Source organism: Bos grunniens, chromosome 11 (genome assembly GCF_055505025.1).
Source record: "Bos grunniens cultivar Pamir isolate PY7600 chromosome 11, Bosgru_T2T1.0, whole genome shotgun sequence".
NCBI lineage: Eukaryota > Metazoa > Chordata > Mammalia > Artiodactyla > Bovidae > Bos > Bos grunniens.
This window is the reverse complement of record NC_141175.1, coordinates 63,733,882-63,748,392: the sequence shown is the minus strand read 5'-3', so window position 1 is coordinate 63,748,392 and position 14,511 is coordinate 63,733,882. Positions and strand designations below refer to the sequence as shown.

Below are 14,511 nucleotides of genomic sequence, written 5' to 3'. Positions count from 1 at the left end.
TATTAGAACTACTTTTAAAACTGCAAATTGATTTAAACTCCCAGTAGTTTTGAAATTTCATTATGCTTGGGGTTTGAATCTCAGGATTTTTATCCATCATATACTGTAACTAAGGATATTCAAAAACATTTGTGAAGACTGCCTAATCCTCAATGCAGAGTTCTTTTTTTTCCCCTGTTACTGTGAAATGAATGAAGAAATGGAATGGAATGAAGAAGAGAAACGCCAACTAACAAAAACAAACCTTTGAGTTAACAACTTACTTCACACCTCAGTTCTTTCTCTGGATTTTTTCAGGTTTTTGTTCACTTAAAGAATGTAAAATTTTTACAGAACCAGATAAATTACCTTTTTGTTTTTACTTTTTTATATGGCTTTTAGGAACTTTTCAGTGGCCATGAAAATATACCTCAGAACAGTTAGGTTATTTTATGTAGATGACTCTATAAAATCTGAAAAAAATATTATGAAAAATAGACCAATATTCCTCATGAATATAAAAATAAAAGTCCTTCAAATACTAACAAACTGAACCCAGCAATGTATAAAAAGGAAAATAATAATACATTATGACCAAATAGGTTTTATTCCAGGAAGAGAAGTTCAGCTTAACATTAGAAATTTAATCAGTGTAATTCACCTATGAACAGAATAAAAGAGGAAAACCATACGATCATCCAGTGATTACAGAAAAAGCATTGGACAAAATTCAACACCCTTTCCCAGTACAAAAACAGGAATATAAATTATTTAATAAAGAGCATCTGCAAATGAACATCCATATTTAGCATCATACTTAATGGTAAAGTATTAATGCAAGGAGGTCTACTCTCACCTTTTCTGTTCAGCATTGTTCTGTAGGTCCTAACCATGCAGTTGGTCAAGAAAGAGACATAAAAGTTAAAACACAAGAGTTGAATCATTATTCTCAAGTGACAAGACTGTTTACATTGAAAACCTTATGCACTCTACCAAAAAAAAAAATCTGGATTTAGCAACATTTTACAAAACTCAAAGCCTATGGATGTACTAGTGATCTAATTGGAAACAAGTTTTAAAACAATAATACTTCAGTAGCCTTGGAAAACATCACATATCTAGGAATAAATCTATAGAAAGACTGTGCACTGAGTAGTACACAAATTGCTGAGGAAAAAAAAATGTGTAAACCTAAATAAAGAAATAGACATCATGTTTATAAATTGGAAAACTCAGTTATTGTTTCAGGTATCTTCTTATATTGATTAATATCAATTGTTATGCAGTCCCTATCAAAATTCTATCAGACTTTAAAAAAAAAGAACAAAATGATTGATTAAAATACATAAAAATTAAAGTTTAGATGTACAGAGACCTTAAAATAGCCAAAACAATCTTGAAACAGAATAACAAATTGGAAGACTTGTTCTTTCTGAATTCAGGACTTACTATAAAGCTACAGTAATCAAGTCTTTGGTATTAGGATAAGAATAAACTAATACATCAGTGGAACAGAATCAAGAGTCCAGGAACAGACCTAAATATAAATAATCAATTTTTGACCACAGTATCAAGTTAATACATTATAAAAGGAGAGTATAACAATATTGGTAGAACAGTTGAATAAGAAATAGTATGAACCTCAACCCTTATTTTCTACACACCCACACAGATGAATCAGATCTAAATGTAAAGCCTAGAGACAAAAGCTTGCGAGGACAAACATAGACTGTCTTTGACACTGGAATAGAGAAAAGATTTCAGGGGGTAGGGCACAGAAGACACTAACCAAAAAAGAAAAAAAGGATAAGTTGGACTTTTTCAAAATTTAAAATTTATTCAAAAGTATTCTGTATCTTAGAGCCACAGCAAGACGGAAGGAGGGGCACAATCATGATAAAAGTCAAATCCCATACTCGCCAGGTGGGTGACCCATAAACTGGAGACCAGTAATATCAAAGAAGTTCTCCCACTGTTTTGAAGGTTCTGAACCACATGTCAGGCTTCCCACCCTGGGGACCTAACAAATGGACTGGGAATCCCCAGGGAATTTGACTTCGAGGGCCAGAGGGATTTGATTACATGACTTCTACAGGACTGGGGAAAAGAGAACCTCCAGGCTTGGCAGGCACAAACAAAACCTTGAACACACCAAGACTCAGAGGAAAGAAGCAGTGACCTCCCAGGAGACTGAACCAAAACAACTTGCTGGTGTTGGGGGGTCTCTTGTGGAAGTGTTGGTCGGCAGGGGCTCACCACGGGATGGGGGCACTGGCAGCAGCAGTCTGGGAAGGTCACTCTCTGTGTAAACCCTCGTCAAGGTCACCATTAACGCGGCCATGGAGCTGGGTCACCTCAGGCCAAAACTACCAGAGAGGGAGTGCAACCCCACCAAAAGCTTTACTGAGCAAGACCCTGCCTACCAGAGAAAGACCTAGTTTTTCCCACTATCAGCCTCTCCCATCAGAAGGATTACATAAGCCTCTTAACCTCCTCCATTAGAGGGCAGACAGAAGAAGCAAGAAGAACCACAGTCCCCTAGTGACTAACAAACCACATTACAGAAAGTTAATCAGCCCGAAAAAGCAGAAAGTTATGTCCTGGATGAAGGGATAAGATAAAACCCCAGAAAAACAACTAAATGAAGTGGACATAGGTAACCTTCCAGAAAGAGAGTTCAGAATAATGATAGTGAAGATGTTTTAGGATCTCAGAAAAAAAATGGAGGCAAAGCTTGAGAAAATGCAAAGAAATGTTTACCAAAGACCTAGAAGAATTAAAGAACAAACAGGTGAATAATACACTAGAAGGAATCAATAGCAGAATAACTGAGGCAAAAGAATGGATAAATGACCTGGAGGACAGATTGGTGGAAATCACTGCCGCAGAACAGAATATAGGGGGGAAAAAGACAAGAGACCTCTGGGACAACAGTAAATGCACCAACATTTGCATTATAGGGGTCCCAGAAGGAGAAGAGAGAAAGGACCTGAGAAAATATTTGAAGAGGTAATGGCTGAAAACTTCCATAACACGGGAAAGGAAATAGCCAAGTCCAGGAAGCACAGAGAGTCCCAAATAGGATAAACCCAAGAACACACCAAGACACATAATAATCAAGCTGACAAAAACTAAAGACAGAGATGAAATATTAAAAGCAGCAAGGGGAAAATGACAACATACAGGGGAACTCCCATCAAGCTATTAGCTGATTTCTCAACAGAAACTACAAGCCAGAGGGAATAACATGATACATTGAAAGTGATGAAAGACCCTACAGCAAAGAATACTCTACCCAGCAAGACTCTCCTTCAGATTTGATGGAGAAATCAAAAGCTTTCCAGACAAGCAATAGTTAAGCAAATTCAGCCACCAAACCAACAAAGGCTAAAGGAACACCAACAGCAAATGCTAAAGGAACTTCTCTAGGCAGGAAACGAGAGAAGGAAAAGACCTGCCTACAGAAAATAAACCCAAAACAATTAAGAAAACAGTAATAGGATCATACATATTGATAATTACCTTAAATGTAAATGGATTAAATGCACCAACCAAAAGACATAGACTGACTAGGTAGATGAAAATATGTGTATGTATGCACTTCCATTTACCACATCACTCTGCTTGCCCCCCCCAAATTTTATTATTTTATATTGTTAGGTTAATCGTATTCCTATTATGACTTGCAGATGTAATTATCTTTTATTTTTTGTCTGGCTACTGATTGTGAAAACTGATACACATCTTTGACTGTAGTGATTATGTAACAATTACTTAATACCATTGTATCATGATTGGTCAACCGAAGAAGAATAGAATTCCGTATCACCAAAGCAACCGTTTAATAGAAAATCTGTAATCACTTTTGAACTGTGGTGTTGGAGAAGACTCTTGAGAATCTCTTGGACTGCAAGGAGATCCAACCAGTCCATTCTAAAGGAGATCAGTCCTGGGTGTTCTTCAGGAGGAATGATGCTAAAGCTGAAACTCCAGTCCTTTGGCCACCTCATGCGAAGAGTTGACTCATTGGAAAAGACTGTGATGCTGGGAGGGATTGGGGGCAGGAGGAGAAGGGGACGACAGAGGATGAGATAGCTGGATGGCATCACTTACTCGATGGACGTGAGTTTGGGTGAACTCCAGGAATTGGTGATGGACAGGGAGGCTGGCATGCTACAATTCATGGGGTCGCAAAGAGTTGGACATGACTGAGCGATTGAACTGAACTGAATCAGTTTTTAAAATCCATATGCATATCAAAATTATCTTGGAATTTTTTGAAAAATATTCAGGTATTATTTTTTCACCAGAGCTCCAGATATGTTTCTAATGAGCAGCCATGTTTAAAAACAACTGGACTGTATGAAGACCTTTTACTTTTATCTAGTTTGTTTCACTTTTTCTATTTCATATTCAGTGCTCCCATTTCCTTTAGTTTTCTAGTTACTCTCTTCTTTTTTTTTTTTTTGATGTTCTTTCTCAAGCCTTTATTAATTGTAGTAGAGAAACTTTTGTATACATATATATATATATATAATATGTATAGTATATATATTTTAGAAAACTTACTAATTTTTGCCTAAAATTTATGACATTTTGATTCCATTTGACTTAGTATGAATAGAATGCTACATTTCTAATTTAAAAAAATAGATAAGCAACAAAGGTTTACTGTAAGCACAGGGAACTATAGTCAATATCTTATAATAACCTATAATGGAAAATAATTTCAAAAGTAATATATATCTATATGTATAACTGAGTCACAAAAAAACAGCTACTTTTTGAAATTTAGTAATATTTATCTTTTTGCCAGCTTTTCTAAATGTCCTATGGACATCTGATAACAACATATGAGATATAAGATTAATATAAATGAATATAAATAGAAATATATTTAAATTATTAATGACATCATTCAAGATGCTCCTAGTCTTATTTTTTCTGCAGTTGATAAAATAGTCTCAAATGTTAATATGTCTCACTGTGATTTATATATATTTTTTCTTTTCCCTTAAATTTATTCTGATTTTTGCTTTATATATCTTTGTTTCTTTGTTGTTAGGTGTCTCATGATTTATGAGATATATCATCTTTGTGAATTGTACCTTTTATCATTAAAAAGTTTCATCTTTGTTTCATTTTAAAATAAATGTTTTTTTAAAAAGTATTCTACATCTTAGGTCTGCTGGGAAGTACAAATTAAAACTACCAGTTCACATCCACTAGAATGACTGAAAAAGACTAATACCAACAAATGCTGCCAAGAATGTGAAGCCATTGGAACACTCCTAGGTCGCAGATGGAAGTGTAAAATGGAAAAACTGCGTTGGAAAACTGTTCATCAATTAGTTTACTAACATTAATTAGTAATTAATTAACATTTACTAACCATACAACTCAACAGTGTCACTCTTAGGTGTATTTACCTAAGGAAATAAGAATATGTTCATAAGAAAAGCTTAAAAGAGTTTTGATAGGAGCCTTATTATTTACAGCCCCAAACTGTAACCAAAATGGATAAGAGTTGTAGATTCATACAATGGAAAACTACTCAACATTAGAAATAAACTATTGTATACAATCAGTATACCTGAAAACATCATTAAATGAAAGAAGTTAGGTAGGAATACATTCAAAGGGAAAGCCAAAGACCTGTGTATTTTATTGTATATTAATTATGCATCAGTTTTTAAAAAATACCGTGTAAGTCAGACAACTATCTAGAATAATGAACTGTCTCTGGTAGTGTTATGAATGGACTGAGCACCACTGAAGATCACATTAATTGCCCTTCCTGTGACAGTTTTCAGAAGTCATCAGTGGATGTTAATGGAAGAAAACTGATAGTGATATCCAGAGATATTTTTAACAACACAGTCCACCAGAACAGTGGTTTCTTACTCTTTTCTGCCCAAACCTAACCCTAACAAGTTTCCATCAAGAATTGTGCTTTAATTGAAACATGTATATTACCGTATGTAAAATAGATGACCAGGGCAAGGTCGATGCATGAAGCAGGGCACTCAATGCTGGTGCTCTGGGACAACCCAGGGGGATGGGGGGGAGGGGCTTTCAGGATAGGGGACACGTGCACTTATGGCTGATTCATGTTGATGTAAGGCAAAAAACCACCACAATATGGTAAAGTAATTATCCTCCAACTAAAATTAATTATTTTTTAAAGATGGTGCTTTAGGATCACTGCCCTGGATATTTCAGTATGACCTGCTAAACAGAAATGTCACAGGCAGATTCTGTAAGACAGTCATAAACAAAACATTTATGTTATGATACCTTTAAACTTGAATAAGTTTCATGGAGTTAGTCCAGAGAGATTTTACAGGCTTCTTACAAAATGTCAAAAGAACATTAAGGTTGTCTATTCATTTGAGTATTTTCATGCAGTGGTTGCATGACAGAATTAAATGTCTATGGAACCACAGTTCCCAAACTGATCATAGATGCCCTGTGGCAGCACTGTGAACTCAGATGCATTGTGGGACATTAAATTTTCAAGGAAAATAGCAGTACTTGACACCTTGTCAGAACCACTGGCACTTATACCCAAAGGTTGTTCAGTTTCAACATTAGATTATGTGACATAACTTTAGAAGATATGTATTTTTGAAGCTGGGTTTTCAGAGGTTGCTGTAATAAAAAGCAAATACCACATGAAATTCTGTATGGATATGAGTTGATAGTGTTCAATCTTATTCCAAGATTTGGTAAGTTACATAGTGGCCAGCAGATGAATACAACCTCAATTAGTAATTATTTAAGGATGCAATAAAAATAATTTACACAATTTTTTAAAAATTTTGTTATCAGGACCGCAGTGGTTAAAAAGTGGCACCCATCATTTGACAGGAGGTTTAGAAAAGGCAGAGGAACCAGAGAACAAGTTGCCAACATCCGCTGGATCATAGAAAAAGCAAGAGAGTTCCAGAAAAGCATCTATTTCTGCTTTATTGACTATGCCAAAGCCTTTGACTGTGTGGATCACAATAAACTGTGGAAAATTCTGAAAGAGATGGGAATACCAGACCACCTGATCTGCCTCTTGAGAAATTTGTATGCAGGTCAGGAAGCAACAGTTAGAACTGGACATGGAAAAACAGACTGGTTCCAAATAGGAAAAGGAGTTCGTCAAGGCTGTATATTGTCATCCTGTTTATTTAACTTATATGCAGAGTACATCATGAGAAACGCTGGACTGGAAGAAGCACAAGCTGGAATCAAGATTGCCGGGAGAAATATCAATAACCTCAGATATGCAGATGACACCACCCTTATGGCAGAAAGTGAAGAGGAACTCAAAAGCCTCTTGATGAAAGTGAAAGTGGAGAGTGAAAAAGTTGGCTTAAAGCTCAACATTCAGAAAACGAAGATCATGGCATCCGGTCCCACCACTTCATGGGAAATAGATGGGGAAACAGTGGAAACAGTGTCAGACTTGATTTTTCTGGGCTCCAAAATCACTGCAGATGGTGACTGCAGCCATGAAATTAAAAGACGCTTACTCCTTGGAAGCAAAGTTATGACCAACCTAGATAGCATATTCAAAAGCAGAGACATTACTTTGCCAACAAAGGTTCGTCTAGTCAAGGCTATGGTTTTTCCTGTGGTCATGTATGGATGTGAGAGTTGGACTGTGAAGAAGGCTGAGCACCGAAAAATTGATGCTTTTGAACTGTGGTGTTGGAGAAGCCTCTTGAGAGTCCCTTGGACTGCAAGGAGATCCAACCAGTCCATTCTGAAGGAGATCAGCCCTGGGATTTCTTTGGAAGGAATGATGCTAAAGCTGAAACTCCAGTACTTTGGCCACCTCATGCGAAGAGTTGACTCATTGGAAAAGACCCTGATGCTGGGAGGGATTAGGGGCAAGAGGAGAAGGGGACGACTGAGGATGAGATGGCTGGATGACATCACTGACTCGATGGATGTGAGTCTGAGTGAACTCCGGGAGTTGGTGATGGACAGGGAGGCCTGGCGTGCTGCGATTCATGGGGTCTCAAAGAGTCGGACACGACTGAGCGACTGATCTGATCTGATCTGATGGAGATAGATAAAGGATAGGGCACCCTTTTAAAGTTTCTCCAAAACTAAAGGCTCTGTGAAGTAAGAATGTGAGAACTACTGATAATATTCACTGAAAAGCAAAGAATGTTTCTGGATATATTTGGACTTCTTATAGCAAAGCTATACAGGAATACATAGAAATACCACCTCCCTATTATGTTCCAGTTTTCAGGAACACTGCTGCTACTAAGTCACTTCAGTCGTGTCCGACTCTGTGCGACCCTGTAGACGGCAGCCCACCAGGCTCCCCCGTCCCTGGGATTTTCCAGGCAAGAACACTGGAGTGGGTTGCCAGTTCCTTCTCCAATGCATGAAAGTGAAAAGTGAAAGTGAAGTCGCTCAGTCGCGTCCGACCCTCAGCGACCCCATGGACTGCAGCCTACCAGGCTCCTCCATCCATGGGATTTTCCAGGCAAGAGTACTGGAGTAGGGTGCCATTGCCTTCTCCGTCAGGAACACTAGAACTTTTAAATTATAAAAAGGCTATTACAGGGACTTCTTGATGGTCCAGTGGTTAAGACTCCACACTCCCGGCTTCCCTGGTGGCTCAGTGGTAAAGAATCTGCCTGCCAGTGCAGAAGACACAAGTTCCATCCATGATCTGGGAAGATCCCATATGCCACAGAGCCACTAAGCTCATGTGCCACAACTATTGAGTCTGTGCTCTAGAGCCTGCAAGCTGCAATTTCTGAACCCACATGCCCTAGGGTCCATGCTGTACAGCAGAGACGCCACCACAATGAGAAGCCTGAGAATCGCACAACTAGTGAGTAGCCACTGCTTGCCACAACTAGAGAAAAACCCACTCAGTAATGAAGACGGTGTGGCCAAAATTAAAAAAAAAAAAAGACACCATGCTCTCAAGACATGCACTGGTTTGATCCCCGTTTAGGGAACTAAGATCCCTTATGCTGCACCGCACAGCCCAAAAAAAAAAAAAAAACAGCTATTACAGATAATTAAATTTTGTATATATATGACTGGTAGGGATGACTATATAGAACTTCTCCATCTTTGGCTGCAAAGAATATAATCAGTCTGATTTCGGTGTTGACCATCTGGTGATGTCCATGTGTAGAGTCTTCTCTTGTGTTGTTGGAAGAGGGTGTTTGCTATGACCAGTGCATTTTCTTGGCACTGTATTAGTCTTTGCCCTGCTTCATTCCATACTCCAAGGCCAAATTTGCCTGTTAGTCCAGGTGTTTCTTGACTTCCTACTTTTGCATTCCAGTCCCCTATAATGAAAAGGACATCTTCTTTGGGTGTTAGTTCTAAAAGGTCTTGTAGGTCTTCATAGAACCATTCAACTTCAGCTTCTTAGCGTTACTGGTTGGGGCATAGACTTGGATTACTGTGATATTGAGTGGTTTGCCTTGGAAACAAACAGAGATCATCCTGTCGTTTTTGAGACTGCATCCATGTACTGCATTTCGGACTCTTGTTGACCATGATGGCTACTCCATTTCTTCTAAGGGATTCCTGCCCACAGTAGTAGATATAATGGTCATCTGAGTTAAATTCACCCATTCCAGTCCATTTCAGTTCGTTGATTCCTAGAATGTCGACGTTCATTCTTGCCATCTCCTGTTTGACCACTTCCAATTTGCCTTGATTCATGGACCTGACATTCCAGGTTCCTATGCAGTATTGCTCTTTACAGCATCGGACCTTGCTTCTATCACCAGTCACATCCACAACTGGGTATTCTTTTTGCTTTGGCTCCATCCCTTCATTCTTTCTGGAGTTATTTCTGCACTGATCTCCAGTAGCATATTGGGCACCTACTGACCTGGGGAGTTTCTCTTTCAGTATCCTATCATTTTGCCTTTTCGTACTGTTCATGGGGTTCTCAAGGCAAGAATACTGAAGTGGTTTGCCATTCCCTTCTCCAGTGGACCACATTGTGTCAGACCTCTCCACCATGCCTGCCCGTCTTGGGTGGCCCCACAGGGCATGGCTTATTCTCATTGAGTTAGATAAGGCTGTGGTCCTAGTGTGATTAGATTGACTACTTTTCTGTGATTATGGTTTCAGTGTGTCTGCCCTCTGATGCCCTCTTGCAACACCTACCGTCTTACTTGGGTTTCCCTTACCTTGGACGTGGGGTATCTCTTCACGGCTGCTCCAGCAAAGTGCAGCTGCTGCTCCTTACTTTGGACAAGGGGTATCTCCTCACCGCTGCCCCTCCCGACCTTGAATGTGGAATAGCTCCTCTAGGCCCTCCAGTGCCTGTGCATCCGCCGCTTCTTGGACGTGGGGTTGCTCCTACCGGCCGCTGCCCCTGGCCTCGCGTGGGGGTAGTTACTGTCAGCTGCTCCTGCGCTGCCACAGCCTGGCACTCTTGGCCGTCGCCCCTGACCTCAGACGTGGGGTAGCTCCTCTTGGCCGCCGCCCCTCGGTCATGGGGTCCTCCCGGCTTCTGCCCCTGACCTCAGACGTGGGGTAGCTCCTCTCTGCCGCATTCTGAATACACAGAAGAACTGTACAAAACAGATCTTCATGACCCAGATAATCACGATGGTGTGATCACTGACCTAGAGCCAGACATCCTGGAATGTGAAGTCAAGTGGGCCTTAGAAAGCATCACTACAAACAAAGCCAGTGGAGGTGATGGAATTCCAGTTGAGCTATTTCAAATCCTAAAAGATGATGCTGTGAAAGTGCTGCACTCAATATGCCAGCAAATTTGGAAAACTCAGCAGTGGCCACAGGACTGGAAAAGGTCAGTTTTCATTCCAATCCCAAAGAAAGGCAATGCCAAAGAATGCTCAAACTACCGCACAATTGCACTCATCTCACACGCTAGTAAAGTAATGCTCAAAATTCTCCAAGCCAGGCTTCAGCAATACATGAACTGTGTTCAAGCTGGTTTTAGAAAAGGCAGAGGAACCAGAGATCAAATTGCCAACATCCGCTGGCTCATGGAAAAAGCAAGAGAGTTCCAGAAAAACATCTATTTCTGCTTTATTGACTATGCCAAAGCCTTTGTGTGGATCACAATAAACTGTGGAAAATTCTGAAAGAGATGGGAATACCAGACCACCTGACCTGCCTCTTGAGAAACCTATATGCAGGTCAGGAAGCAACAGTTAGAACTGGACATGGAAAAACAGACTGGTTCCAAATAGGAAAAGGAGTTCGTCAAGGCTGTATATTGTCACCCTGTTTATTTTACTTATATGCAGAGTACATCATGAGAAACGCTGGGCTGGAAGAAACACAAGCTGGACTCAAGATTGCCGGGAGAAATATCAATAACCTCAGATATGCAGATGACACCACCCTTATGGCAAGTGAAGAGGAACTCAAAAGCCTCTTGATGAAAGTGAAAGTGGAGAGTGAAAAAGTTGGCTTAAAGCTCAACATTCAGAAAATGAAGATCATGGCATCTGGACCCATCACTTCATGGCAAATAGATGGGGAAACAGTGGAAACAGTGTCAGACTTTATTTTTCTGGGCTCCAAAATCACTGCAGATGGTGACTGCAGCCATGAAATTAAAAGACGCTTACTCCTTGGAAGGAAAGTTATGACCAACCTAGATAGCATATTCAAAAGTAGAGACATTACTTTGCCAACAAAGGTTCATCTAGTCAAGGCTATGGTTTTTCCTGTGGTCATGTATGGATGTGAGAGTTGGACTGTGAAGAAAGCTGAGCACCGAAAAATTGATGCTTTTGAACTGTGGTGTTGGAGAAGACTCTTGAGAGTCCCTTGGACTGCAAAGAGATCCAGCCAGTCCATTCTGAAGGAGATCAGCCCTGGGATTTCTTTGGAGGGAATGATGCTGAAGCTGAAACTCCAGTACTTTGGCCACCTCATGCGAAAAGTTGACTCACTGGAAAAGACTCTGACGCTGGGAGGGATTGGGGGCAGGAGGAGAAGGGGACGACAGAGGATGAGATGGCGGGATGGCATCACCGACTTGATGGACGTGAGTCTGAGTGAACTCCGTGAGTTGGTGATGGACAGGGAGGCCTGGCGTGCTGCGATTCATGGGGTCGCAAAGAGTCGGACACAACTGAGCGCCTAAACTGAACTGAACTGAAAAATGCTGATAATCATTTCAACATATGAAAGTAAAACTATTAAGCTATAATTTGTATAGTAGTTACATCTCATAAAATACTAGAAAAAATTTTAACAAAAACAAATGGTTGCAAAGCTTTATGGCATCTTTTTTTAAGGCAAATGTATAACAAATCATGTTCAGACACAAGCTAGTTAATGAAGAACTTTAGGTTCAAAGGGCCATATATTCTGCATCCCTAAGAAACTGTAATCAGCTTCTCAACGTGGTTGAGCATTTTCACATTGCATTTTGCTGCCACAAAATTAGTTGTACATTTTTGAGTGTTGATCTATCACTAAAAGATTTAAGTTAGGAGACAGAAAGAAAATGTTTTGTAACTGTATTAAAAAAAAAAAAATCTGTCGATGAACAAGGAGCCAGGTGTCAGTTTCCTATGGGAGGAACATTCTCACGGAGGTACTGGAAGGCCAAGTCGGTCCACTTCATCTCTTGTTCTTTAACAGATTCTGTGGTGCCTCCTTTGTCCCGTTCAGGTTCACGAAGCTCATTCAGTGGTATTGCAACATCCTCATGAGGCAGCTTGTCTTCTCGCCAAGCATCGCCAAACTCAAGATCCTTCCAACTCTCTGTACTTCACTGTTCATTCTCTTGCAGCTTTGATCTTGTCAGACCTCTGTATTAGAGCTCCGTAAACTTGTAGTTAAAGAAGGCAATGGCAACCCACTCCAGTACTCTTGCCTGGAAATCCCATGGACGGAGGAGCCTAGCTGCAGTCCATGGGGTCACTAAGAGTTGGACACGACTGAGCTACTTCACTTTCACTTTTCACTTTCATGCATTGGAGAAGGAAATGGCAACCCACTCCAGTGTTCTTGCCTGGAGAATCCCAGGGACAGGGGAGCCTGGTGGGCTGCCGTCTATGGGGTCACACAGAGTCGGACACGACTGAAGGGACTTAGCATAGCATAGCACCCCTCCTTGATGTGGCAGCTGTCTTGAAAAAAACAGCTTTGTTCTCAGTGTGAAACTTCACTCCCTGTCTCTGGATGGTGCAGTTAGTTCAGTTCAGTCACTCAGTCGTGTCCGACTCCCCGCGACCCTATGGACTACAGCACACCAGGCCTCCCTGTCCATCACCAACTCCAGGAGTTTACTCAAACTCATGTCCATTGAGTCAGTGATGCCATCCAACCATCTCATCCTCTTATCATCCCCTTGTGCTCCTGCCTTCAATCTTTCCCAGCATCAGGGTCTTTTCAAATGAGTCAGTTCTTCACATCAGGTAGCCTAGAGTATTGGAGTTTCAGCTTCAGCATTAGTCCTTCTAATGAACATTCAGGATTGATTTCATTTAGGATAGACTGGATGGTGCAGAGCAGACCTCTGCACCTAGACTATAGACCTGGTCTATACTCTAGCCTCTCAGGGGGTTTCTTAAAAACTGAACCAAAGCACTCATTTCTGTCTTGCCTAACTTGAAACTCAGGACAGAAAAGCAGAAAGCATTGGCCTAAAACAGTATAAGGCAAGCCAACAATCCACAAGTGCCTGGGTCAAAAGATTACAACTGAGATACATCTAAGGTCTATGATACAACAGATCATCTAAGGACTGGGAGAAAAAGCTGAGGGTGGGGAGTTACTTTGGGCACTTAGGATATTCAGAAGTATATATATAGGGAAATTTAGAAAGCCACACACATCCAGAATAAGAAACATGCTTTAAAAAGACTCCAAAGACCCTAAGTTTTCAACTCAGGCTAATTGTTAGGCTTAGCGCAAGCCCGGTTTATTGTTGAGGGAGTATATTAGAAAAATGACAACCTGCAAAAACAGAGAGAGATGGGTTTGTTTTAGCTCCTGACTTTTAAAAAAACCTATCAAAACACTATCTAAAAAAAGGTAAGAAACATTTCAGCGATCACACACAAGGACTATATTGTTTGTAAAAAATAATTTTAAGAATATCATTAAGCAAATGGACTACTATAGTCCAATAATCAAAATAAAGAAAGTCCTAGGGAAGGAGGGCAAATCTGATTTCCAGAATCACATTAGAATGTTTAAATGTCCAATTTTCAACAAAAATAATCAAAATACATTCAAAGACGTGGGAATGCATGGCCATCCAAAGGAATAAATTAAACAGAACCAATCACTGCAGAAGCAGATATCAGAATTAATAGACAAAGACTTTAAATAACTGTCTTAGACATGCTCAAGGAGCTAAAGGAAAACACGGACCAAGAACAAAAGGAAATTTGAAAAGGGATATATGAACAAAATGAGATTAGCAATAAAGACACAGAAATCATAAAAGGAACCAAACAAATTCTAAGGATGGAAATTACAATAACTGACACCTTAAAAAAGTGCTAGAGGAGTTCAACAGCCAGTGTGAGCAGGCAGAAAAAATAA

General features: G+C 40.0%; 1 pseudogene; it reads right to left on the bottom strand.

Moving 5' to 3' along the window:
- Nucleotides 1–12,378: 12,378 nt before the first annotated feature.
- On the bottom strand, nt 12,379–12,889 carry LOC147363244 (anaphase-promoting complex subunit 13 pseudogene; annotated as a pseudogene).
- Between the last annotated feature and the right edge of the window lie 1,622 nt (nt 12,890–14,511).